Here is a 27,070-nt window from a genome sequence, read left to right as displayed (position 1 = left end):
CACAGCCAGCAGCACCCAGGAGGGCAGAGCAGCTTCCTGGCTCTCCTGGGGTAGCCTCCACCGTCTCACCTCTTTCCTGAGCCTTCGTGCTGATGGGAGGACCCCATGCAGGCTCGCTCTGCAACATAAGCCCTGCTCCCACTTATTCACCTTTTGCAGTACAGTTTACAGAATGGAAAAGCTTCCGAGGGGTTTGCGTATCTGCAGCCACCTGCAAGAGGAAGTTCCTGGCAGCCAGGCCTTCAGGAAGGTAGGATGGGATCTGGCTTGTTCTTCAGTTTCTTTGTTCGTCTTGTGGGCTTCCCTCTCTCCTACTAGTCTCCATCCGGCTAAGGGTATCAAAAAATCACTGGGGGCAGAAAGAAATGTAATAAAAGGCATAGGAAGAATAGCAAGGGGATAAAGTCACGCAGGATGAATGGAGGCCTCCAGCCACGGATGGGTGTTGGGGCCACAGATGGGCTCTGGACATGGAGAACCCGCTTCCCGAGGAAATGGGGATGCAGAAACCTGGCTTTACTCTCCCCTCCGCCAGCATTGTCTCCGTCTGTGTGGATCTGCTCTGCGGGAAAGCCCAATGAAGAGTCATTTGTCTTTGTTCAGACTTCTATTGTTTTCCATTTGAAGGCACCCACCCCAGGAGACTCAAATTTCCTGTCGATGTTGATGTGCCCATATCTTCAGTGACAAATAAGCCGGTAACTTATTTTTAGAGATCTCGTGTTCACACTGCAAGAAGGAACTCCTTTTTTTTTAAAGGGGAAAATAAATTACAAATATGCTTTAGTCATCTCTCTGAATTGTACAGTGTCAAAAATTTGTGATTTATTACCCTGCTTTCTCCCGGCCTATTATATTTCCCTGAGCCTTCCCCCAAGGGCTGCTCAGGACTAGATTAGCCCACAGGATTATTTCAAAGCACATCACGTTGAAAGCACTTCCCAGGAAACCCTGTGTTTCTCAAAAGGGAGCTGAAGGGTCACAGTGAGCTGGAAATAGGTCAGAGCAACTGAGGCTGCTACATTTGACTGGTTCCAACAGTGAACTTTAGGTGTCCACACAGGCCCTGGTACTTCTGGCTCTATTTACTGCATTCCCTTTCTTCATCTTCCCACTTACAAGCCCTTCATTGTCTTGGTGCTAAAAAGGGCTCAAGGTTTGACAAGAGCAAGGCAGAGGCACTTATGGTGGAAAAGGTTAACTTGAGACACAGTAGGTTCTAGAAATCTTTGGCAAGAAATCCTTAATTCAATAAAAATAAGTTTGTGTGAGCTCTTTCATGTTCTAGGTATTTTTAGAGCCCAGACTAGTGTCTACCTCATAGTAACATGGCAAGTAAGTGGCTTTATTAACCTTGTTATTGTGGATTTTATCCATTGCCTGCTACGCACCATACATTCTAATTGCCGAGGCTATTGGAAGGCACTTGGTGTTCCGTTCTTCCATTTTTTTCATTCTTTCAATAAATATTTATTGAGCATCTCTTTTTCTTACCAGCCACTGTTAGTCTCAGAGATTTCAATGATGGATAAGACCTAGTCCCCAAGTTAGTCACAGTTTTATGAGAGAGGCAGATAGTAATAGAGAAGTATGAATCATGTGGCGAGGGCTACACAGTGTTACCCAGAAAGTGTTACAAGAGTCTCTGAGTAGAGAGTGACTAATGCAGAGCTGGAGAGATTTTTACAACTAGAGTAATATTTGAATTGGTCCCTAGAACCAATAAGATGTGGGTATATATAAAGAGAGAGATTTATTTTAAGAAATTTGGCAAGTCCAGTATTGGCAGGGTAGGCTGCAGGCTGCAAACTCAAGGAAGAATTGAATTTCCAGTCCAGACTCTGCTGGCAGGATTTTTTCTTGTTCAGGGAGGTCACTTTGGGGTTTTTGTTTTTGTTTGTTTGTGATTTTTTTTAGTTGTTGTTGCTGTTGTCATTGTTTTGAAAGCCTCCAACTGATTGGATGAGGCCCACCCAATTACCATGACTGATGGTAATCTGCTTTACTCAAAGTCTAGTGATTTAATGTTAATCCCAACCAAAAAACGCCTTCACAGAAACATCTAGAGGAGTATTTGGTCAAAAACCTGAGTGCCATAGATAAATTTTATGTGCCAAGCAAACACATAATATTAACCACCCCAGGTAGAGGTAAGAGTTTGAAGGTCAAAAGCATGAAAACCAGACTGAAAATTCTTTCACAGCTCCTCCTGGACTTCATGATAACCTCCAAGTTTCTTAACAAGGCAGTCAAAGCCAAACACAGAAGCTCCTTGGCAATCTCTCCTTGTCATGATTTCTACTCCTCATGAGGGATTCATGCACCAACCAGAGCCACAGACCTGCAAATTCCCAAAGGGGATCGATGCCTTTGATCAACCCTATCAGCCTGGATTATTCCCACTCCAGAACCTTCTCTTACGGGGAGGCTGCTCTGCTCCCCAGCCAAGTTGGAGGCGAATCGGTCCATGTGAAACTCACTGCATCTGTGGCAAGGAGAGCCTAGGTATGACCACTTCTTTCCCACAAGCTTCCTGAAAGTGGTATTTCTCCTGGTATGATGTGCATTTGAAACTTTGTTTAAGAATACCTGATTGTTAGAACAAGAAAAACAGGAAAGGTAGAATACATAAAAATAGATAGTGAGCTAAGAGTTCATAAGATGGAACTTATATGTGTAGTGAAGATAGGAAGTAAGCAAGGGACATGGGCAAAAGTCATAAAATTGGTTAAATAATCCATAATCTCTGACATGCCAAAGACTCATGAGTTAATGGAAAATATGCTGGAACACACAGAAATGGTACTTATGGATCAAAAGAATTGCAAAAGCCAAATCATGGTCATGTCACTTGTGACTGGGTAGCTCTGTCTCCCCTAAACCAGCCATATACAGGTGGCTTCAATGGGATCCCATCCTGGCCCCACAAATGCAGCCCAGAGCTGAAGTTCAGCACAGTGATGTGTGCACTATAGCTGGGTCCAGCAAATGTGCACAGGTCCCTTCAAAACAGTGGAAGTGTGTCCTAGTTCCTGGCCTCTCTCATCCGGGGTCCCCCTTACTGTAACCTCAATCTGGGCCTCATGACCACATCACCATGAGGAAAGCTAATGTGCTAGAGAGAGGGGAGACTTGGGGTTATCACACAACCCTGGGGGCATGGGCCTCACAACTTCTACCATCACACTCATCTTCCTTGTCTTGACCTACCTCCTCTCTCCCCTTCTGTTCTCACTGTAGGTTAGTAAACTCTGTAGTAAGACCTTTAAACTAGTCTGTGAGAGGTTTTGTTCCCTGACCTCCAGGCAAGTTGCCTGGTAGGGTGTTTGGGGGAGACACCACATCAAGCTAATTCCCCATACAAAATGTGTTCATATACTCATATTTGGTGTGTGTCTTGCGTAAATTAAACACTGACCCAACAAATATTCTTGTAATGAGTGGGTGAATAAATGAATGAATTAGAGCCAGGAAGAGGACATCCTTGCCTGAATCAGGAAAAACAGGAAGCATGCAAGTACCTTTGCTTCTTACCTGGCCTCCTGGAATGTAGAGTTTGAGGAAGGTATGACTTAGGTCTAGATAAGCAGGCAGGAGTTGCTTTATGGACCCTAAATTCCAGATGGGGGCATTTCAGCTTTATCTTTTGGTCAAAAGGAGCCATTAAAAGTTTATAAGTAGGTCAGATTTTTTTTAAAAGATTTTATTTATTTATTTGACAGACAGAGATCAAAGTAGGCAGGGAGGCAGGCAGAGAGAGAGGAGGAAGCAGGCTCCCTACTGAGCAGAGAGCTGGATGTGGGGCTCAATCCCAGGACCCTGGGATCATGACCTGAGCCAAAGACAGAGGCTTTAACCCACTGAGCCACCCAAACGCCCCATAAGTAAGTCAGATTTTTAACTCAGATCATATCTGACTTTCTTCAGCAGCAGAACAAAAATGGATTCGAGAATAAACTAGAGGCAGAAACAGGTAGAAGTGCAATGAACTCTGAAATTACTTGGGAAATAAAAAGATAATTAACCCAGTAGAAAAGAAATAAAGGTGGAAGATGAGATCACAAATTTATACCATGAGAATTCAGGTGAGAGAAAAGAAAATGAGCATTTATTGAAACCCTACTATGTGCCAGAACCTCATTCACACTGCCTCATGTAACCTGCATAATAACCTTGTCAGTTGGTACACTCTTAAGCCAAAGAAACTCTAGCCCGAGAAAAGCTACCCTAATTCTCACACGAGAGTAGACCCAGGTTTCATGGGGTCTGAAGCTTTTAAAAATTTTTAAGCGCCCTATGATACAAAAATCCTGAACACAGAAGTTGGTCTCTAAGTGAATGTTTATTCAAAATGAAAAAAGAAAGTACCATTTTAAAGGTGAGCATCACAAAAAACCATAAAATCCAGCAAAATAGCTCATTCCCATGAATTAACTGCCTAGCAACTTTTGTAATACTTCCTCCCTGTATTTTTTTATCCATATGTTCCCTGACTTCCACTTTGTATGGTCATGACTTTGGGTTTTCTATTGAGAGGATAGAAATAGAATTTTATCTCTTTTTCTTAGCATAGTTGAGGAAATTTGTTTTTACCACTGATAGTTTAGAAAAGTTTCATCTTCATGCCTCAATATTGTTAGAGTTTTAGGATTATTGTCTCAATAGAGTTTTAGGATTGTTGTCAAATTCAGAAAAACTTTTATTAAATTTCTCTTGAACATGAGCTGTAAATTTCCAGGGCTTTTCTTTCAGGATTCTCTTTCAATTGGAAATTCCAGGGCTTTTCTTTTCAGGATTCTCTTTCAATTGGAAATCGCGGCCCCTTCTGGCTCCATTCTTATGTCCTTCCCATGGTAGGTACCCAGGATATAATCTTTTTGCCTTGTTACCTCTAGTCCCCACCTCTCTGTGACTATCCTGGTAAGGTTAATTGTCCCAGGGAATATGCCTTGCAGTCAATCTTATTCTGGGACACCTAGAAATAAGTCCTCCCTCAACTTCTGCTTCTCTGCTTCCCAACATTGCCTGCTCCCCGCCAATGGCATTCAACATGAAAGTATGACAGTAGAAGAAAACAAAGTAGAGAGAGAAAATGGCCTTGACCAACTGAGAAGAATAGTTTACTTTTGCAGATTTTAGAAAATACGTGACTTGGTGAACACATTACTGGGGCCCCTCCAATACCTTGGAAGTAGCTTGTGCAAGAAAGGGGGCCCCCATCAAAGTCAGTCAACCCGAAAATCAAAGTCAAACCTTTGATGCACTGACTTAAAAGCCCATTCTCTTCCTGAGACTCTGAATGAACCTCAAAGCTACTATTTTTTTAAATTACCATCTTAGCCATTTTTAAATATATAGTTCAGTGACATTTAGTACATTCACACCGATGTATGACCATCACCACCATTCATCTTCAGAATTTTTTGTCTTCCCAAACTGACACCGTGTCCTCAGTCAATAACTGCACATTCCTACCTCCCCCCAGTGCCTGGTAAACTCTATTCTACTCTCTCCCTCTGGGTACCTCATGTAAGTGGAATCATGCAATATTTGACCTTTAGTGTTTGGCTTATTTCACTAAGCATAATGTTTTCAAGGTTCATCCATATTGTAGCATGTATTAACATTTCATTCTAAATAATATTTCATTGGATGGATATACACATTTTATTTATCCACCCACCATTGATACACACTCAGTTGCTTCCATTTTTTGACTATCATGAATAATGCTGATATGAACACTGGTGTACAAGTATCTGTTTGAGTCTTTGCTTTCAGTTCTTTGGGGTATATATATACCCAGGGCTGAAATTGCTAGATCATATGGCCATTCCAAGTTGAATTTTTTGAGAAACCACAGTATTATTTTCCACAGTGGTTGCACCATTTTACATTCCTGCTAACTGTGCACAAGGGCTCTGATTTCTCTGCATCCTCACAAACACTTGTTTTCAAGGGTTTTTAAAATAGCACCCAAAAGGGTGTGAAGTGATACCTCATTATGGCATAGATTGTCATTTCCCTAATGATTAGTTATACCAAGCATCATTTCATAAGCTTATTGAACTCGAAGTCACTTTTATCAAAATTAGCCAATTAATACATTGAAGCTCTCATGAAAACTTTTATTTTTTTCATTCATTAGTTAGTACACTCAATAAAATGAGATTAAATAACTTTCAATGGGTCAGACAATAGAGGATTTTCTTGGGAGTTGAGGAGTGGACTGTAATCAGCTGAAAATTTAAAATTTTCAGAGACTTGCAAGGATATCTGAGCTGCAGGTAGCATATGTCAGGGATAGAGGGGATTACTGCTTTCATGGGTTTGCCATGACTAAGGGGCATTTAAATTGGGAAGGGGTGGAATACTAACCATCTCTAAATTTTTATAATCACGATTGAAAAGATGCTTTCAATCCTGAATGTGTCTTCTCCTACACCCACACACACCCACCCAGATTTCCATATGTGGAAACCTAATCCCATATAGGAAGGTTTTTGGAAGTTGAGCCTTTGGGAAGTGATTGTTACAAGGGTAGAACCCTCATGGATGGGATTAGTTCTCTTGTATGAAGAGGCCAGAGTTCATTCAACCTTTCCACCTTTGCATGTGTCCATGCAAAAGCACAGTGAGAAGAAGACTGCCTGTGAATGAGGTAAAGGGCTGTCACCAGACACCAGATCTGCAAGAGCCATGATCTTGGACTTCCCAGCCTCCAGAACTGTGAGCAATAATTTCTGCTTCTTATAAGCCATCTAGCCCATGGCATGTTTGTTATAGCAGCCTGAATAGACTACAGATCCTCAGGATCTCTAAGGATCCTTCCAGTTTAGTCTAGAATCTCTATGTCCGATCGTGACAGCTTCTGAACTCTGCCATAAATATGTGTGTCTAGTCTTAGAGCATGCTACCATCTCCCTTACTAATGTATGCTAATGTTTGACAATGTTTGCTGTCAGGAAACATTAGGCCACAGGCATTCATAGTAGGCCTCTTCACAAACATGGATTAGAGCCAGGGGCAATGTCACTGTTCCCATTGACATCCTTCAACAGAAAACTCATACTTACGGTCATGTTTTAGCAACAGTCATCTGTAGGCCCTCTTTGTTTCCAGCAGCTTCACAGAGTGAATCAGACACCAGATGGGAGACTGTGCGAATTGATTCAATCTGACCTCCTGTCTAACCATCCATTTGGCAGACACAATCAGTGTAATACTGTCACAAAGGAAGAGTGTAATAGGCAACTGTGCGTGGTATGACAGTGAGTACAACCTCCTAAGGTATTAATTGACCTATAAATCACACTATATGTCCCAAAGCTGGAAACTATTTCCCAATCGATAACTTCAAATGCCATAATGGAAATGGTGCAATTCAGCCTTGATAATGTCTAAAACAAGTGAACTAACACATCTATGGAATGAGGAACCAAGTACATTAGCCTATGACATGGCCACCAACATAAATTTTAGAGAATATTGTTGTAATTAGGAGAAAGAGAATGGTTAACTTCTTCAAGGGCAGGGGCCCATTTTTAACACAACAGGTATAAATTGAAAGCTGAAGTTGGGTGTAGGACTATGATGTTTACCAGAATGTTTGAAAGCCTCCAACAAGATTTACTAATGCAGTTATGAAACACTAACGCCCATTATGTATCGCAGGATCTTGCTTATGACTAGGCTGTTAAAATTGAATTATTACAGTGCTTATTCCAAATACTACTTTGTGATGATTTATACCTCAGTCAGTTTATGACACTCAGAACCAATTCTATTCATGGCCTCAGCTGAAAAAGAACTTTATTTATAATATTTAAAATTGCTTTAGTCAAGTGTTAAAAACAAGTTGCCCATAAAAAGTTAATTTTTAAATAATTTCAAAAGAACCTTCAAAAAGTTTTGCTTAATATAACTTTTAATGCCTTAATTTTACTGGTGGTTTTAAATGCCTATTTTTAATGTTGGATATAGTTACTAATTTGCTAAAACCAGCAGTTACACAAGTGTCAAATCATGTCAGTTCCAAAGAAAATGAACATTGTTATAATTTGAGATTATTATAAACTCAAAACGTGCTGCTGGTGTTTATGACAGTTTTTGTGATTTATATATGGATTTATAGCAAGAAAGGAATCATTTTTAGCTGAATGCTTCATTTTAAGTGATTTTTCCCCATCTTTTAAAATACTCATAATGAATTTCCACCCTCTTTGAGAAACGGCAAACCACTTTGTCATCCTGGTCTTCCAATTTTGAACACTAACAATATGAGTTAACCACCTCTTAGAACTTCCCAGTAAATGAAAAAAAAATGTTAATGGTGTTCATATTTCCTGCAGTGGTGTTTTGTTCAGAGCAAATTATGTCCAGAGACTGAGATTTGTCTTCCAATAATTTATTTAACACACGTTCATGGTGGGAATTATAATTTATAATTTATATTATAACAAGCCAATAGCATACAGGATAATGTCTCTTTATAAGCCAATAAAAAATAACATACTCCAAACCAGTGATAGATTAATTACACTATTGTTCCAGGAAAAGGCAAATTGAAAGAAAGAAGGTCCACATTTTGTTGAGGTGTACCTTTCTGCAAATCTGGTCATCATAGAGTCAGTCTTCCCACTAGAAGCTGGGTATCAGCTGCCCACCAGGTCCCTCCCTGCTGGGACATGTAGCTAGTGGGTGAAACCATGGTTGGCAGGCAAGGTGGCTGCTCTGAAGTTTATTATCCAGGGACCCCACCATGGCTTGCACCACTTGCCCATAGGGAGGAGCCTTGCCAAGGCAGGAACAGATGTCCCTTCTCTTCCTTAGACTACTGCTCAGATTAACACCAATGCCAACCAACAGTACCCTGACCACAACAGGAGCAAGGGTCTCAAGATCTTCAGAAAGCTATTCAGATCCAGAGAGAGCAACCTTCCCCAGACTAAACACTTCAGGGAACCCCTCACAATGCCAAGTTTAAAGGTCCATTGTGTCATGCTTGGCTCCTCCATATGCGCGTAGTGATTAAGCTCTCAGTAGCTTACTTCTGCCGCTATCACCCTGACACAGCCTCCCGAATTCACCCTCAATCAAAATAACTCCATGCAGATCAAAACGACTTCACTTAAGTCATGGATAAGTAGATTCGAAATCATAAAAACCAATACATATAACAAGCACAAATCCACTGAATTTTCCAATGCAAAACATATAACCAACCCAAAAAGATTACGTGCTTTCTCTGAATTTCTCAAATGTATACGTAAGAGTTCAAGTATATTGGACAGTGATATCATCACCCTGCAAAACAGTGGGCAAAATCTAAATCCAAGTAGGAAATAGATGCCATAAGTCAAAAGTCTTTATCTCCCTAACCGGTAAATCAGAAACCTACCACTTTAGTATACTTCAACTGAAGATGAACACTGCAATTCTCCTGCTCTTGATTACTGTAAAGATAGTTCAGAGCTCAGAGGTTAACATGACAAAACATAGAGGAAAATGGAAATTAGAGAAGGAAGAAGGGTTCATATCAGGCATAGAGAGAGCAAGGCTTTGAGCTTAGAGTTCAATCATCATTTTATCTCAGTAATCTATTCTGAATTAATATTCTGTTTACTAGAAGACAGAGCAGAAACTTGATGTAATGAGCACTGGGTGTTATATGCAACAATCACTAAATTCTACCCCTGAAATTAATAATAATAATAAATAATAGTAATAATAATAATGAAGCATAAGACTGTTGTTGCAATCCTTTAGAAATGCAGGTAAAAGTTTTCTTTTTAATTAGCAGACAACATGGAATTCCAGCAGGGAGGATGGCCAAGGCTTCATCTCTCTGGTACTTTTGAATATGCGCGGAGCATCATTGACAGCAGCTCTACCAACTGAATTCCTTTAGATAGAACTACTTGCTCCCAGTGGTCTGAGATAGGGTAAACAATAGATATGCAGATCGATTTACTTCCTTTTCTGGTTCCTTCTAGTGGGAATAAATGATTACCTTTAATCTTTGCCTCTTCCTATTGGAGGAGGATTTAAAGTTAAGAGGATGGGTGTTAACTAGTCTTATTGTGGTGACTATTTCAGATTATGTACATATAATGAATGGTTGTGTTGTACACCTGAAACTAATATAATGTTCTGTGGCATTTCATCTCAATAAAAATTAAATAAATAAGCAAAATTAAGAGAGGTGCCCATCTCTGCTCCTCAGAGCTCCAGAACGCTTTCTATCCAGAATCCCAGAGTTTTCATTGTCCCAGATTGTTCCCTTATCTCTCTCTTCCCCTGGTCTACTTCTATTTATGTGATTACTCTTCTCAACTGAACACATATATGAGAAAGGTTTCTTCCCTGGAGGCTCAATATTCTATGTAAAGAAATGTCCATAGTTTATAATTCCATGTTCGAGACTTTTTAGAAGAGTCATTCCTTGTGTCCTTGTAAGAAGCCCTAAATAGCCAGGCAGGTGGGCAGGTGTCTCCCAACACTAGGCTGAGAGTCACTGGCCTTTGCTCTGTGAAAGACCCTGCAAAAAAGATGAAAAGAGAAGTCTCCTGATTTAACACTTGTAGTTTTGCCCACCCCTCATCTTAGACCATAAGGTTTTAAAGTCTTGGCCCTTATTAATAGCACTAGTCATCAATTTTTGTGTCCTATCTTGTGTCCCCTATTATGCTCTATTATCTTGTGCCCTATTATGTCTCCGCGGGGCATTCTTCACCCATTACTTCATTTAATTTTCACATGGCTTTACCATAAAAATCGGTTATTCTCATTTTTACAAAAGAGGGATTATAGCCGAGATGGCAGAACCAATACTGAAACTCAATCTATCTTCAATGTCTTCAAATCCCATTGCTCTCCCTGGCCATGCCCCACATTGTCCTCCACAAGTGTTCATAGAAGGAAGGTAATACAAGGGAAAACCTTTGTTTTTGGTTCTGTTCCAGTTATGTAAACAATGTAGGTCACAGCCTCCTTGAATTATTCCATTTGCCCAATGAAGTGGTTGACTCCACGTTAAAAAATCTTATCTAGGAAAAAAAAATCTTTGATTGGCTTTTATTCTGCCCAGGTCTGAATTTTTATGTGAGGGGAAAGGATGTTCAAGCCCTCCTTTTGACAGTATCTCTATGAACTTTGTTTCCTACTGAAATTAGTGCTTCTTGCATTTTCCCCGTAACTCTATGATGTTGACTTTACTCCATGGTTCTGGCTTTTAAATATTTTACTTATTTATTTGATAGAGAGAGAGCACAAACTGAGAGAGAGGCAGAGGGAGAGGCAGACTTCCCAAAGTGGGGTTCAATCCCAGGACCCTGGAATCATGACCTGAGCTGAAACCAGACATTCAACCGACTGAGCCACCCAGATGCCTCGGGCTCTGGATTTTATTTGTGTTATCCCAGAGTTTGCCATTCACTTTATATTCTGTCATGGAATGTGGCTTCCAGCAGACATCTGAGCCCACTTACAATTGACTATGATCTTCAAGCTACATGGTTTTATATTCTTTGTATCTTCAAGCCAGAAGCAGCTACCAGGTGCAGAAATGAGGTCCAAGGTGTTCTTGGGATTCTCATTTTTCAAGTTATTGGTATAATATGAATTTGAGAAACAGATCTAACTGCCGGAGAGTAAAGGACTAATCTGGAGAAATCATATTTAAAACAGCTTGTGTGAAAATTTCTCAAATTTAAGCCATTGTCTAAGTATGTGCCAGTGTTTAGTAGCATGGCATTCCACTAGGAATTCATACCAGTTCAACAACTGAGGTCGGAAACACAAGGAAAGTAGAGAAAGTGACTGAGATTTCACTAATAGAGTACCTACTTCTGGAAGAATTAGAAAAAAAGAAAAGAAATGAGGTCCATGCCATACACAGTACACTGTGTCTTGACATTTTATTTGTCCCTCACCTGCCTGAAGATCATTTCCATACATTTAATTTATGGTAATTTGTACATCCCTACCCTACGAAATATAAAAAAGATGTTATAAATTGCTTACAGTGTTAGTTGAAGCATAGATTTTTATAAAGTCCCATTGAACCATTTCTTCTCATTTTTATTACTCAATAAAACAGAAGTTAAACCAACAATGGCATTAAAATAGCATTGAGATTCATAGAACGAACCAAATCCTAAGAAGCTCTCAAAGTTTTGCCCTAGGTTGCATATCTATCAAGGATCCATCCTCCATCTGGTTAGTCAGTATCCCCAGATGTTCCATTTGAAGAACACTACCATTAACATAATCTCATGTATAATTTTTTAAAAGGCAATGATAGCATCACTAAATACCTTTTTGACAGGAAATTGTACCTTAAATCTAAAGGATCAATGGCTATATAACACCAACTGTGATTTTGGATGCCAAATAGTTGTCCTCGAGAGAGAAAATATTTTCTAATCGTTTGTGAGAATAGGTTGAATGCTCACTTTTTTTAGCTAAAACAAACAAAATTCTAAATGAAATCAACATACCAAAACCAAGATTTGCAAAGCGGAAGGGGAAATGGAGGAGAAGGAGAAGAAAGAGAAAGAAAAGAGGACTTCACTCCTGAATTTATAACAGGATATTTTTTAACATTTCCCATGAATCATTGAAATATGAATGAGGTCTGTGCCCTTTGCTTACATAGACAAACACATCATTTTCTAAAGAATAAGATAAACCCATATGAAAGTTATGTAATTTATTTGTTAAGAGATTTAAACCATAACTAAAATCCAAAAATCCAAATTTCTCAGCCTGATCTTCCAAACCCTCCACAGTTGTGTCTCACCTAATGTTACCAACCTCATTTCCTGGCTCAGCCCATCCCTCACCCTTCTCCAACTACATCTCACTGCTTTCCCTTCTCCAAAGAAGATTGCATTTCCATCTCCACACTTAGTTCCTGCTTTTCTTTCATCCTAGAATCCCATTCTCATCTCTTTCTTGCCAAAAGAACTCACACCTGACATATTCCAACCTGATTTACAAAATTCTCCCCTACTGTCTTTAGAAAGTATTTGCTCTATTCTCTGAAAGTCTGTCACTTTGCTTGCCCTGTCACTGATGACACTTCAGTTGTTTACATCATTGTCTCCTCCCCTGAAATGTGAGCCTTCAGAGGCAGATGTCCAATAATCATCTTAGTCTCACCAGAGCTTAACATTAAGTGTTGGCCCATTATCAGTGCTCACTGCAAAGTAGAGCTATTCAAGAATTGGTTCACTGAAGTCATCAAAACCCCAGTTCTTTCCATTTTTTGCTCTGCTATTTGTAGCATGGCATCTTTTCTAGTAGATTGTCATCAGGATGGCTACTAGTTCCAACCATCACAGTCAGATGTGATATCACTCTTGGTTTTCACCTAAAAGTTCTTAATAGTGGGAATTCAAATAAGGGTAAGGCAGGGCACATGGTCACAGTATGACAAACTCATGACAAATCACGAGTTTTCATGTATTATCTCATGAATAAGGTTGATGTTTATGGGGAAGAATCCCCCCCATTTTGTTTTCATTTCACAGGATGTCATGCTATATATGAGGTCCTAGGATTCTTCTTAAAAAAGTGAACCACACCTAACACCCAGGTTGGTTTCTACCCCTATCCTCCAATTAAAGGAACCCCTTCTCCCTGGATAACTAGCTGATTCTACTATGGCATGGAATATGCAAAATGAGTCTGGACAAACTAGAAATGTCACAAAATAAAGAAGTGTTCAAAAGATAATGATGGAGGCATGTCAAAGAAACAGGAGCCAGCCTGAAGAGCTCCTAACAGCAGGAACTGAAACAAGATGAATAACATGGTATTAGATTATAAAGTAAAATTAAAGTTATCCATGAATATATATTAATATGAAGAAATGATTGAATAAATAAATAACTGGGGGAAAGAGAAAAATCTCCTGTATAAATAAATTCCAGATCATAATCTATATATCTACCACCACCACCACCACCACCACCACCACCACTGCCAAGAAGGTGTATTCAGTGACTTGCTTTCAAAGAGTGCAGAAGGGGATGGAGGCCTTGTGGTGAAGAAAACTGGAAAACACTACCATAGCCAGCCAATTAAGGTCAACATCATCTGTGTTAAATGATGCTCAGAGCACATATTTTTAATATAATGTGATAAGAATGGCTCTTCACCTTTGGAGTCATTTTCTCCAAACCCATGACCCCAGTCTAATCAGAAGAAAAACATCAAACATGAATGGAAAGACAGGGCACAAAATATGTAACCAGCTCCACTCAACACTGTCAAGGTCATCAGAAACAAGGAGAGTCTAAGAAACTATCACATGCCAGATAAGAGGAAGGAGATGTGATTTAGATGAATAAATCCAGTATGAAATCCTGGTTGACATCCCATACCAGAAAAAGGTAATTAGGAAAAAAGTAGTGAAGTTAAATCAAGTGAAATCAAGTGATGATGTTGGTTTTCTTGTTGCGACTAGTCTAGTTGTGACAGTAATACAGTCACAAAAGCAGGAATTGGATGAGGTGTGTAAAGGAACTCTCTGAACTAACTTTGAAGCTTTCCTATAAACCTGAAACTATTCTAAAATCAAGTTGTTGTTGTTTGTTTATTTTTTTTAAGTAAGCCATCTATATTGAAAGCATGATACATAATAGGAAAAATTGATAAACTGATCTTACTAAAATCAAAAAACTTTGCTCTGTGAAAGACCCTGCAAAAAAGATGAAAAGAACAAGACACAGACTGGAAGGAAAATTTGCAAGCCACATATATGACAAAGCATTCATATCTACAATGCATAAAGAAAACTCAAAAGTTAACAGGAAAAAGCAAACAAAACAACAACAACAAAACAATCCAATTAGAAAATGAGCAAAAGACATCTCAGCAAAGGGGATATACAGATGTCAAATGGAAAGATATTCACATCAATAGCTATTAGAGAAATGCAAATTAAAACCATAATGAGCTATTACTATACAACTATTAGAAGAGCTAAGATAAAAATAACTCCACCAAATAATAATGAGAATACAGAGAAACCAATTTTTTCATATACTGTTAGTGAATGTGTAAAAGAGTAAAGCCATTCCAGAAAAGAGAAGGGTACTTTCTAGAAAATATGCATGTACTTATCATCTGACTCAGTGGTAGCTCTCTCAGGTATTTAATCCAAAGAAATAAAAACTCAAGTTCACCCAAAATCCATACACAATTATTCAAGGGAACTTTATTAGTAATGGCCAAAAATCAGAAAGAACCCAAATATCTTTCATTGGATGAATGGCTAAACAAACCATTTATATCCATACCATTGGCAATAAAAAGGAGGGAACAACTGATAATGGGCAATTACATGAATGTATGCCAAGGAAATTGTGCTGAGAGAAAGATGCCAGTTTCAAAGTTTGTGTATTTCAGCAATCCTGAAGTGACAATGTTACAGAGACAGAAAACAGATTAATAGTCGCCAGAGGCTTGGGGCAGGGTGGGGACTGGGGGACAGGGAGGTACTGTGACCGTAAAAGTTGGCATGAGGGATCCTTGTGATGGAACAATTCTGTAGGTAGTCTGTGGTGTAGGCCACACAAAACTTCAGATGTGATAAAAATCCCAAAGAACTAAACACATACACCGCACATAAATGAATGTGTATGAAACTGGTAAAATCTGAGTAAGGTTGATTGCTTGTTCCTATCAATGTTAATTTCCTGACAATTATATTATACTATAGCTATGCAAGATATTACCAATGGGGGAAACTATGTAAACAGTTTCTTCTCTCCATGTTATTTCTTACAACTCCATGTGAATCTAAACCTCAACACTTCTTTTTTTATGATTTTTTAAATTTATTTTCAGCATAACAGTATTCATTATTTTTGCACCACACCCAGTGCTCCATGAAATCCATGCCCTCTCCAATACCCACCACCTGGTTCCCCCAACCTCCCACCCCCTGCCCCTTCAAAGCCCTCAGATTATTTTTCAGAGTCCATACTTTCTCATGGTTCACCTCCCCTTCCAATTTCCCTAAACTCCCTTCTCCTCTCCATCTCCCCTTGTCCTCCATGCTATTTGTTATGCTCCACAAATAAGTGAAACTATATAATAATTGACTCTCTCTGCTTGACTTATTTCACTCAGCATAATCTCTTCCAGTCCTGTCCATGTTGCTACAAAAGTTGGCTATTCATCCTTTCTGATGGAGGCATAATACTCCAGAGTGTATATGGACCACATCTTCCTTATCCATTCGTCTGTTGAAGGACATCTTGGTTCTTTCCACAGTTTGGTGACTGTGGCCATTGTTGCTATAAACATTGGGGTACAGATGGCCCTCCATTTCACAACATCTGTATCTTTGGGGTAAATACCTAGTAGTGCAATGGCAGGGACATAGGGAAACTCTATTTTTAATTTCTTAATTTCCACACTATTCTCCAAAGTGGCTGTACCAACTTGCATTCCCACCAACAGTGTAAGAGGGTTCCCCTTTCTCCACATCCCTTCCAACACATGTTGTTTCCTGTCTTGCTAATTTTGGCCATTCTAACTGGTGTAAGGTGGTATCTCAATGTGGTTTTAATTTGAATCTTCCTGATGGCTAGTGATGATGAACATTTTTTCATGTGTCTGATAGCCATTTGTATGTCTTCATTGGAAAAGTGTCTTTTCATATCTTCTGACCATTTTTTGATATGATTGTCTGTTTTGTGTGTGCTGAGTTTGAGGAGTTCTTTATAGATCCTGGATAATCAAGATTAGAGCTGAGATCAATGAGGTAGAAACCAGAGATACAGTAGAACGTATCAATGAAACTAGAAGCTGGTTTTTTGAAAGAATCAATAAGATCAATAAACCATTGGCCACACTAATCCAAAAGAAAAGAGAGAAAGCACAAATTCACAAAATTATGAATGAAAAAGGAGAGATCACAACTAACACCAAGGAAGTAGAAACAATCATCAGAAGTTATTATCAATAGTTATATGCCAATAAGCTAAGCAACCTAGATGAAATGGATGCATTTCTGGAAAACTATAAACTCCCAAAATTGAACCAGCAGGAAACTGACAACCTGAATAGACTGATATCTAGTAACAAGATTGAAGCAGTGATCAAAAACCTCCCAAAAAACAAGAGCCCAGGACCTTATGGATTCCCTGGGGAATTCTACCAAACTTTCAAAGAAGAAATAACACCTATTCTCTTGAAGCTGTTTTGAAGCAGAAGGAAAATCCCCAGACTCTTTCTATGAAGCCAGAATTACCCTAAACCCCAAACCAGGCAAAGGCCCTACCAAAAAGGAGAATTTCAGACCAATATCACTGATGAATATGGATGCTAAGATTCTCAACAAGATCCTAGCAAACAGGATCCAACAGCACATTAAAAAGATTATCCACCATGACCAGGTGGGATTCATCCCTGGTCTACAAGGATGGTTCAACATTCGCAAATCAATCAATGTGATAGAACAAATTAATAAGAAAAGAGAGAACCACATGGTCCTCTCAATTGATGCAGAAAAAGCATTTGACAAAATCCAGCATCCATTCCTGATTAAAACGCTTCAATGTATAGGGATAGAGGGAACATTCCTGAACTTCATCAAATCTATCTATGAAAGACCCACAGCAAATATCATCCTCAGTGGGAGAAAGCTTGCAGCCTTCCTGTTGAGATCAGGAACACGACAAGGATGCCCAATCTCACCACTCTTGTTCAACATAATATTAGAAGTCCTAGCAGCAGCAATCAGACAACAAATAGAAATAAAAGGTATCCAAATTGGCAATGAAGAAGTCAAACTCTCTCTCTTCGCAGATGACATGATTCTTTATATGGAAAACCCAAAAGACCCCACCCCCAAACTACTAGAACTCATACAACAATTCAGCAATGTGGCAGGATACAAAGTCAATGTACAGAAATCTGTTGTTTTCTTATACACTAACAATGAAAATACAGAAAGCGAAATTAGAGAATCGATTCCATTTACTATAGCACCAAGAACCATAAGATACCTGGGAATAAATCTAACCAAAGAGGTAAAGGATCTGTACTCGAGGAACTATAGAACACTCATGAAAGAAATTGAAGAAGACACAAATCGATGGAAGACCATTCCATGCTCTTGGATCGGAAGAATAAACATTGTTAAAATGTCTATACTGCCTAGAGCAATCTATACTTTTAATGCCATTCCGTTCAAAATTTCACTGGTGTTTTTCAGAGAGCTGGAGCAAATAATCCAAAAATTTGTATGGAATCAGAAGAGACCCCGAATCGCTAAGGAAAAGTTGAAAAAAAAAATAAAACTGGGGGCATCACGCTACCTGATTTCAAGCTTTACTACAAAGCTGTGATCACCAAGACAGCATGGTACAGGCATAAAAACAGACACATAGACCAGTGGAACAGAGTAAAGAGCCCAGAGATGGACCCTCAACTCTATGGGCAAATAATCTTTGACAAAACAGGAAAAAATACACAGTGGAAAAAAGACAGTCTCTTCAATAAATGGTGCTGGGAACATTGGACAGCTATATGTAGAAGAATGAAACTCGACCAATCTCCTACACTGTACACAAAGATAAACTCCAAATGGATAAAAGACCTCAATGTGAGACAGGAATCCATCAGAATCCTAGAGGAGAATATATGCAGTAACCTCTTCGATATCAGCCACAGCAACTTCTTTCAAGATATGTCTCCAAAGGCAAAGGAAACAATTTTGGGACTTCATCAAAATCAAGAGCTTCTGTACAGCAAAGGAAGCAGTCAACAAAACAAAGAGGCAGCCCTTGGAATGGGAGAAGATATTTGCAAATGACAGTACAAACACTTCTTTTTTTAATAATGAAAAAAAACACAGTGAAAACATCAAGCTATGACAGATTTTTTCTTTTCAATACTGAAATATCTGAATCATTGCCACCTGGTTTGTCTAATCAATTCAGGCAAAAAATAGAAAAAAAAATCTAAAAATTAAAATGGAGCAGGTATATAATCCAACCAGTTCTGTTGTGTCAGATCAGTATATCCCAGAAACCACAGGCTAAACCAATGAAAGCTCTACTATAAAAAGAATTAAGTACTCAGCATTTGTAGAATTCTGTTGTTGCCCTGCTGCAGAAGCGAAAAACTTTCAGTATCTTACTCTGTGCAGGAGGGAGCCAGAGCCTTGTAGTGTATCTCCAACTTTCCTGAGGTTGATGTTGGTTTATCAGACCGTGTTGTTCAGTTATAAACTTATCTACTGATATAGTTATTGAATACATTTTTTTCTTTGTAAATATAAACATGTTAGTTTTTTTGTTTTGTTTTGTTTTGTTTTGTTTTAAATCTCAAGCAATATGTTGACATCAAGATAGTCTCTGTCTACAACATACCCTAATCGGTATTTGTCATGTAGGAAACCTTTAAAGGAAATGTGGTTAATGAGGCTTTACATAATCTATTCTGACTCACAAAGATCCCTCTATTTGAAAAGCTTGAAATATATCACAGAATGTTGGGGAAGTACTCAGTTTTCTAATCTAGAATCTCAAGATTTTCCTTTGTTGAATTTTTTTTTTAATTGGAACAATGGTAACATTGTTACCACTACAATGCTCAGGGTCCAGAAAGACACAAAAATGTATAAACAGGGATATGGGAGACAGGTAGGAGTGATTCTGCCTTAGTTTAGGGAGTAGGAGTTTTAGGCTTCATGGCACAAGTAAGCTTTAAGCAGAGTCTAACAGTTAACAAGTACTTAATAAATAGCTGTTGGATAAATAGATGAAAAAATAAATATGGAAAGTAAACTCATATTTGCACAAATATATTTGAAAATATGTTTTTTTGTTGTTGTTGTGTGGATAAATTCAAAACCTCTAAGTAACATTTAAAAGGAATTGATTATATATGGCATACAGCTGTAACACATCTATTAAAATAAATGAGAAAAGGTTTTGTGTATGAATATGGAAAGATGCCCAAAAGACCATATTAGATGGGATAAGCAGAAAATTGTAAGGATATATTCCTAAGAATTTATATATATACACTCACACACATATATATACACACACGTATATCTACACACATATATATAATTTATATAATTATACATGTATTTAAATTATATACATACAATTTTTATTTAAATACAATAGTATTAGTGCACACGGAAATCTAACAAAATATAAATTAAATTACTAAAAATTATTAGTAATTATCTAGATAAAGAAGGGTAACAGGCAGTTTTATATTCTATTTTTCCTTTAATGTTTGATTTTCTTTTTTTTTTTTTAAGTTTTATTTACTTATTTAGTATTCTCTATATCCAAAGTGGGGCTCAAACTCAGGAACCCAAGATTAAGAGTCATATGCTTTTCTGAAGGACTCAGCCAGGAGCCCCAGTGTTTGATTTCTTGGGTATAAGTACAAACTGAGGAAAGAACCTAACAAGAAGAGCAGGCACCACACTATCCAAAAAACAAAGGATGCTATGGACTGGGAACAGCTTCTGTAAATGTCACGCTTAGGGACCCCATGCCCTCTGATACGTAGGCTGGGTGTTGGAGTTGGGGGAATGGTGTTCAACAGCATCTTATTACCAAATGAACTAGTTTGGGCTTGTTTTCCACAAAGAACAGGACTTTAAAAAGGACTAACATCATCAAGTCTGAGTTTTAAAGGATAACACATTTATTATCTTTATCCTTAATTATGACACCTCTGTCCATTTTGGAGCTATGCTTTGGGATCACACAAATCACACTTTTTTTTTTTTTTTAAATGTCACTTCTCTGCCAATTCCACCGCTATTTCTCACTAGGATGTGTTATAATTGTGTGGTAAGAACTTGCCTTCAAGAGCCACCAGCTCCCCCTGAGCCGTTTCTTTCAGAGCATAGTTAGCTTTGTGTCCTTTAGCTCTTCTCTGAACATCTGGGAAACTAAATCCTGCTATTCTGGTCTCTTGAGGTCCTTCTGGGCCTATAAAACACAGCTGGCAAAGATTTCGGAGGGATAGTTCTCCCTGTTCTTATCTCCCTATTTCTCTACAATACCTTCCCTCCCCATACCTCACCACCACCACCACCATAGGAAAATATTAACTTTAGCAGAGATGTGCCAGGGAACTTGTCCACAAACCTCGGATTGTGTTAAAGCCTTTAGGAGACTTGGCCATGCCCCATGCAGACGTGAGGAAATCACTGGAAATCTATAAAGCATCACTGGAACTCGAAGGTAGAATTCATACATGCATGCGTGCTGTGTCCTCTCATAGTATGAGGCTTTGCCAGGTCATGAAAAGGAGTCACCAAGAGAAGCTATCAGCTAAGCAGCAGCAGCTGTGTGTGACCCATATATAGGCAATCTCGGGAGCTGGAGGCAAATTCATAGTCGGCCTGGAAAGACTGGGTAGGTGCCTGAGCTATTTGTGCCACAGGGAGAGGTCAGGGGAGTTGCTGCAGTCTGTGGGATTATAGGGACTTGTACAGACTTGAGTTACACATGGAGGTGCAGCAGAGCACGTCAGAGGAAACAGTGTTCCTCCAACCACCTGCTCTCATCTAGTCAGGAAAACATTGCAGAAGAAATATCTCCCCAGCCCCCAGATTTGTGCAATCAGTGTTTGCCAGACATAGGTGACAGAGAATGAAAGGTCATTCTCCCTATCTACTTAGAACACCATCACTTTGAAAAATGCTGATGAAATTTTGATCGGGATGGCAGTTGAAACTATAGATTACTCTGGGCAACATAGACATTTTAACAACATTTATTCTTCTGATCCATGAGCATGGAATGTTTTTCCATCTTTTTTGTCTTCTTCAATTTCTTTCCTGAGTGTTCTGTAGTTCCTAGAGTACAGATCTTTTATTTCTTTGGTTAGGTTTATTCCAAGGTATCTCATGAATTTTGGTGCTATTGCAATTGGAATTGATTCTCTAATTTCTCTTTCTACAGTTACATTGTTAGCGTACAAGAAAGCAACTGATTTCTGTCCATTGATTTTGTATCCTGCCACATTACTGAATTGCCATATGAGTTCTAGTGATTTCGGAATGGAGTCTTTTGGGTTTTCCACATAAAGTATCGTGTCATCTGTGACGATGGAGAGAGTTGGACTTCTACTTTGCCAATTTGAATATCTTTTATCTCTTTTTGTTGTCTGATTGCTGTTGCTAGGACTTCTAGTACTGTGTTGAACAATAGTGGCAGAGTGGGCATCCTTGTCGTGTTCCTGATCTTAAGGAAAAGGCTCTCAGCTTTTCCCCATTGAGAATGATATTCACTGTGGGTTTTTCACTGATGGATTTCCTGAAATCGATAAATGTTCCTTCTATCCCTATCTCCTGAAGAGTTTTAATCAGGAACAGATGCTGTATTTTGTCAAATGCTTTTTCTGCATCAAGAGGACATTCTTCTCTCTCCTCTTATTAATGTGTTCTATGACACTGATTGATTTAGGAAGATGTGGTCCATATATACAATAGAATATTACTCAGCCATCAGAGAAGATGAATACCCAACTTTTGTATCAACATGGATGGGACTAGAGGAGATTATGCTGAGTGAAATAAGTAAAACAGAGAAAGACAATTATTATATGGTTTCACTTACTTGTAGAACATAAGGAATAGCTAGCATAGAGGACATTAGGAGAAGGAAGGGAAAAATGAAGTGGGAGAAATTGGAGGGGGAGACAAACCATGAGAGATTATGGACTCTGAGAAACAAACTGAAGGTTTTGGAGGGCAGGAGAGTGGTGGAATGGGTTAGCGTGGTGGTGGGTATTAAGGAGGGCATGTATTGCATGGAGCACTGTGTGTTATACATAAACAATGAATCGTGGAACACTACATCAAAAACTAATGATGTACAGTATGGAGACTAATATAACATTTAAAAAAAAAAAGAAGAAGAACATGATTGCTGCTCCTTACCCAATGGCAACATCATTATTTAAAGCTTAATGACAGTCAGTCCTCGTGGTTCCATGAAGCACAGTTCGGAGTATGGGACCACAGGATTTTAGATCTGGAAGGAGCCTTTGAATTCGTCCCCTGCCATTCCCTGTACACATGGAGATACCAAGTCACCTGATCAGGCCCCAGGCTCCTTGTTTGAAACAATTGACAATGTTCCTGTTCTTCAAGGCACAGCCTAAGGGTTACTTTCTTGGGAAGCCTTTGAGGCTCTAAGTGTCTTCATATATATCTTTCTCATAACTCGTAAAGCACCATCCTAATTATTTGTTCAACTTCTTCCTCTCCCCACTTGTGTAAAAATACCGACAAAGGTATGACTCATTTGAGGACAAGGACTTTATCTCATATTTTAATCACATTTGGAGGTGGATAGAGGAAAGGATAAAGGAAAGAGAAGAATTCATTATCACGAAACCAGAGTAGGTTTCTCTAACTCTGTAGATGCATACATAAATGGATGCTTTATGTATCAATCTTCACTATGCTTTTCTGTGGTAAAGACGCCATTACCTCATTAGGGCTATTATTTTAGCCATTCACAATACTTTTTAAAATAGAGGCCTATGAGAGAACAGGAAGGGTTTTCAGATTCTCACTAATCATTGCAAAATAAAAGAGGAAAGGTAATTGTGTGGTTTTTAGTTAAAAGGCTTTGCAGTTTCAAGACTGAGCCTGGGAGGTGTGGTTTAAAATGGCTTCTGAGAAGCAGTTTCTGGTGCAGCCTCTCCCTTCTTTCTGCTACAATGCTGAGGAATACACAGCAAAGGCAGAAAGCTTGCACACCTCTCTAAGATCTAGGTCTGACAGTCCTTGTGGGAAAATCTGAAGTAAGGGAGTAAGAGATGGAGCCCAGAGCACCAGGGAAGGAAAAACGGCTTCTCAAGTGCTAAAAGTGAACATAAAACCTCCAAAATGCATTGTTTCAGGTCTCACAAGCCACTCTTCTGGCTCTGCTTTTCTCTGCCTTCCTCTGTCTTCCAAAGGCCCCCTCTGCATGACCTGGCATGCCTCTTGGGACCCTCATGACCCATGACTTCCCAACTCAAGAGTTTTGCAGAATCTGGCTCTAGATCCTATCTCTGCACATCCAGAAGGCAAGCTTGGAGCAGTCCAGCACTGATCGGCGCCACAGCATGGTAGAGAGGCTGGGGCTGCAGAGCTCATCACATGGGCCATCCCTGATGGGACAGAGAACGGATGTGGGCAGTCTCCCTGACCTTCCAGAAAACAGCTGTGCAAGATAAAAAGTTGCATGGGACACATCAGGCTCTGAGATAATATGTATTAGTTTGCTAGGGCTGCTGTAATACAACACTGATGGCTTCCATAGCAGAGATTTACCATCTCACCATTCTGGAGCCTGGAAGCCCAAGATCAAATGATCAACAAGGTTGGTTCCTCCAAAGAGCCATGCAGCAAGGATCTCTTTGGCTTGTGCATGGCTGTCTTTCCCACATTGTCTTCCCTCTGTGCGTGTCTCTGCAGCCAAATTTCCTCTTTTTGCAAGGACTATTATTTCATTGGATTAGGGCCTACCCTGATTGACTTAGTTTTAATTTTTAACTGATATCTCATTGACATATAACATTATATTCATTTTAGGTATACAACATAATGATTTGATATCTTTGCATATTACAAAATGATCAGTCTAGTTAACAGCCATCACCATAGTTGCATTTTTTATATATCATGAGAATTTCTAATATCTATTATTTTAGCAACCTTGAGTTATGTAATACAGTAGTATTAACTATAATCACCATGCTATACACAACATCCCCGTGACTCATTTATTTTATAACAAGATGTCTATGCCTTTTACTCCCTTCACCTATTTTGCCCACTCCCCATCCCCCACCTTGGGACAACTATCAGTCTGTTCTCTGTATCTATGAACTTGGTTTGTTTGCTTGTTTTCAGATTACCATGTAACTGAGATCATATGGGATTTATTTTTCTCTATCTGACTTATTTCACTCAGCATAATGCCTCTGAGGTCCACCCATGTTGTCACACATGCCAAAATTTCTTTGTAAATGGCTGAGTAATATTCCATTTTTGATAGCTAGTTAAATAGGTAGATAGATATCACATTATCTATGTATCGATACATAGATATCACCTATTTTCTTTAGACACTTACCCATCAATAAACACGTAGTTAGCTCCCATGTCTTGGCTATTGTAAACAATGCTGCAGTGAACATGGGGGCACAGATATTATTTTGAGTTAGCATTTTCACTTTTTTTCTTTCTGTTGGATAAATACCAAGAAGTGGAATTTCCAGATCATACGGTAGTTCTATTTTTAATTTTTTTTTTTTGAAAACCTCCATACTGTTTTTCATAGGGTCTATAGCAGTTTATAGTCTACCAACAGTGCATAAGCATTCACTTTTCTCCACATCCTCGCCAACAATTGTATTTGTCTTTTTGATGGCATTTTTACAGGTGTGAGGTATCTCACTGTGGTTTTGACTTACATTTCCATAATGATAAGTGATGTTGAATACCTTTTCATGTACCTGTTGGCCATGTGAACATCTTCCTTGGAATACTGTTTATTCAGATCCTCAGTCCATTTTTTAATTTGGATTGTTTATTTGCTATTGAGTTGCATGAGTTTTAGAAGTGTTTCTTCAGAAACTAACAAAGCCTATATTAAATTTTTTTTGTAAAACAATGTTTCTCCCAACATTGATTAGAATGGTAAAACAAAACTGTGGAACGGCCTCAGTGGTCAATAAAAGAGGAAAAAATTGTATCAGAACTAAAAGCAAGAGTCTTCAAATAATTTGTTCTTATAAAAATATTATGATGTGATATTAATGAAATGAACCTTACACAAATAATTAATAAGATAACTAATTTTGTTTTGAATATTCTCATAGAAGAAGTCATGGAGATCTTAGCATTTTTTATTTTTTGGTGAAAGGATTAGAGACTGTTTGTACTTTTTTTTACTTTTTACTTTTTATATTTCCAAAACTTCTTACAAGATAGGTGTGTATTTATCGGTTACTCCTATACAGCAAAAAAATAGAATTTCTTTTAACATTGTATATCTTCCTATTTCATGTCTCCTCTTCCTTTATGTTCCACCAGGGCTATAGATTGAACAGTACCTAAGTGCTCACAAAGTCCATTACCCTCTTTTATTCATTAGCTTTAGATCTATTTCTCATTACTATTACATCCATTATAACTCTATCCATATCCTGATGCTCATGAAACTTACATAAGAATCTCAGTTTGTTTAACTTGCTATGACTAGGTAAGTACGAAGTTCCCTCTTTGCTTCAGCTACATCATGGCACTGGGATGAAAACATTTTCGTGAATGGAAAATTGACTAACAATGGAATTATGTTAAGATGTATGAAAGCTAAAAATGGAAATAACCTGGCTGAATTTCTGTCATTTAAAGACTGCATTTTTCTATATATGTGTTGTAATTCCTACCTTGGAGTTTTTCCATGGTAGAAATATGTTATCTTTCAAATATAAATATGAATAAACATAGATATAAATATAAATAGTATAGATATGAATGCAAATATGAATATAAGTGCATTTATTAGTGTGGCATTATCAATTTGTCATGAACTCTTTTAATCCTTTCTTCTCACTTGTGACAGGATGATTATTGTAAAGAAAGAATTTGATTATGTTAATTTCCCAATTTGAAATTCTTTAAGTGGATCTGTGGTATCTGACCTTGATCTGCCTTCAGGACTGAGCACTCATTCCCCCAATTGCCAGTGGTTTGGGAGCTAATGGCTCTCAACTGAGTGACCCTCCAGGAGTTGCCCTCCACCAAAGACAGCAGCTTTACCCAAAGTCATCCCCACCACAGGTACAGCCCACATCTGATGACTAGTGAATGCAGGGATATAAAGGCCTGACCACCTTGCCTCTACTCAGGACAAATCTGAAGGGCATCTCTGCTCTAGAGTTTACTACAGGATGTGCCTGCCATTCATTTCTTCCCTCTGCCTGCTCCTATTTTGTTCATTTCCCTACGGATGTTGATCCTGGAACTCCTTCTAATAAATATTTCCACACAGAAGAATCTCTG

The sequence above is a fragment of the Mustela nivalis genome, assembly GCF_964662115.1.
Source record: "Mustela nivalis genome assembly, chromosome: 8".
In the NCBI taxonomy this organism is placed as follows: domain Eukaryota; kingdom Metazoa; phylum Chordata; class Mammalia; order Carnivora; family Mustelidae; genus Mustela; species Mustela nivalis.
This window is presented reverse-complemented; position numbering follows the sequence as displayed.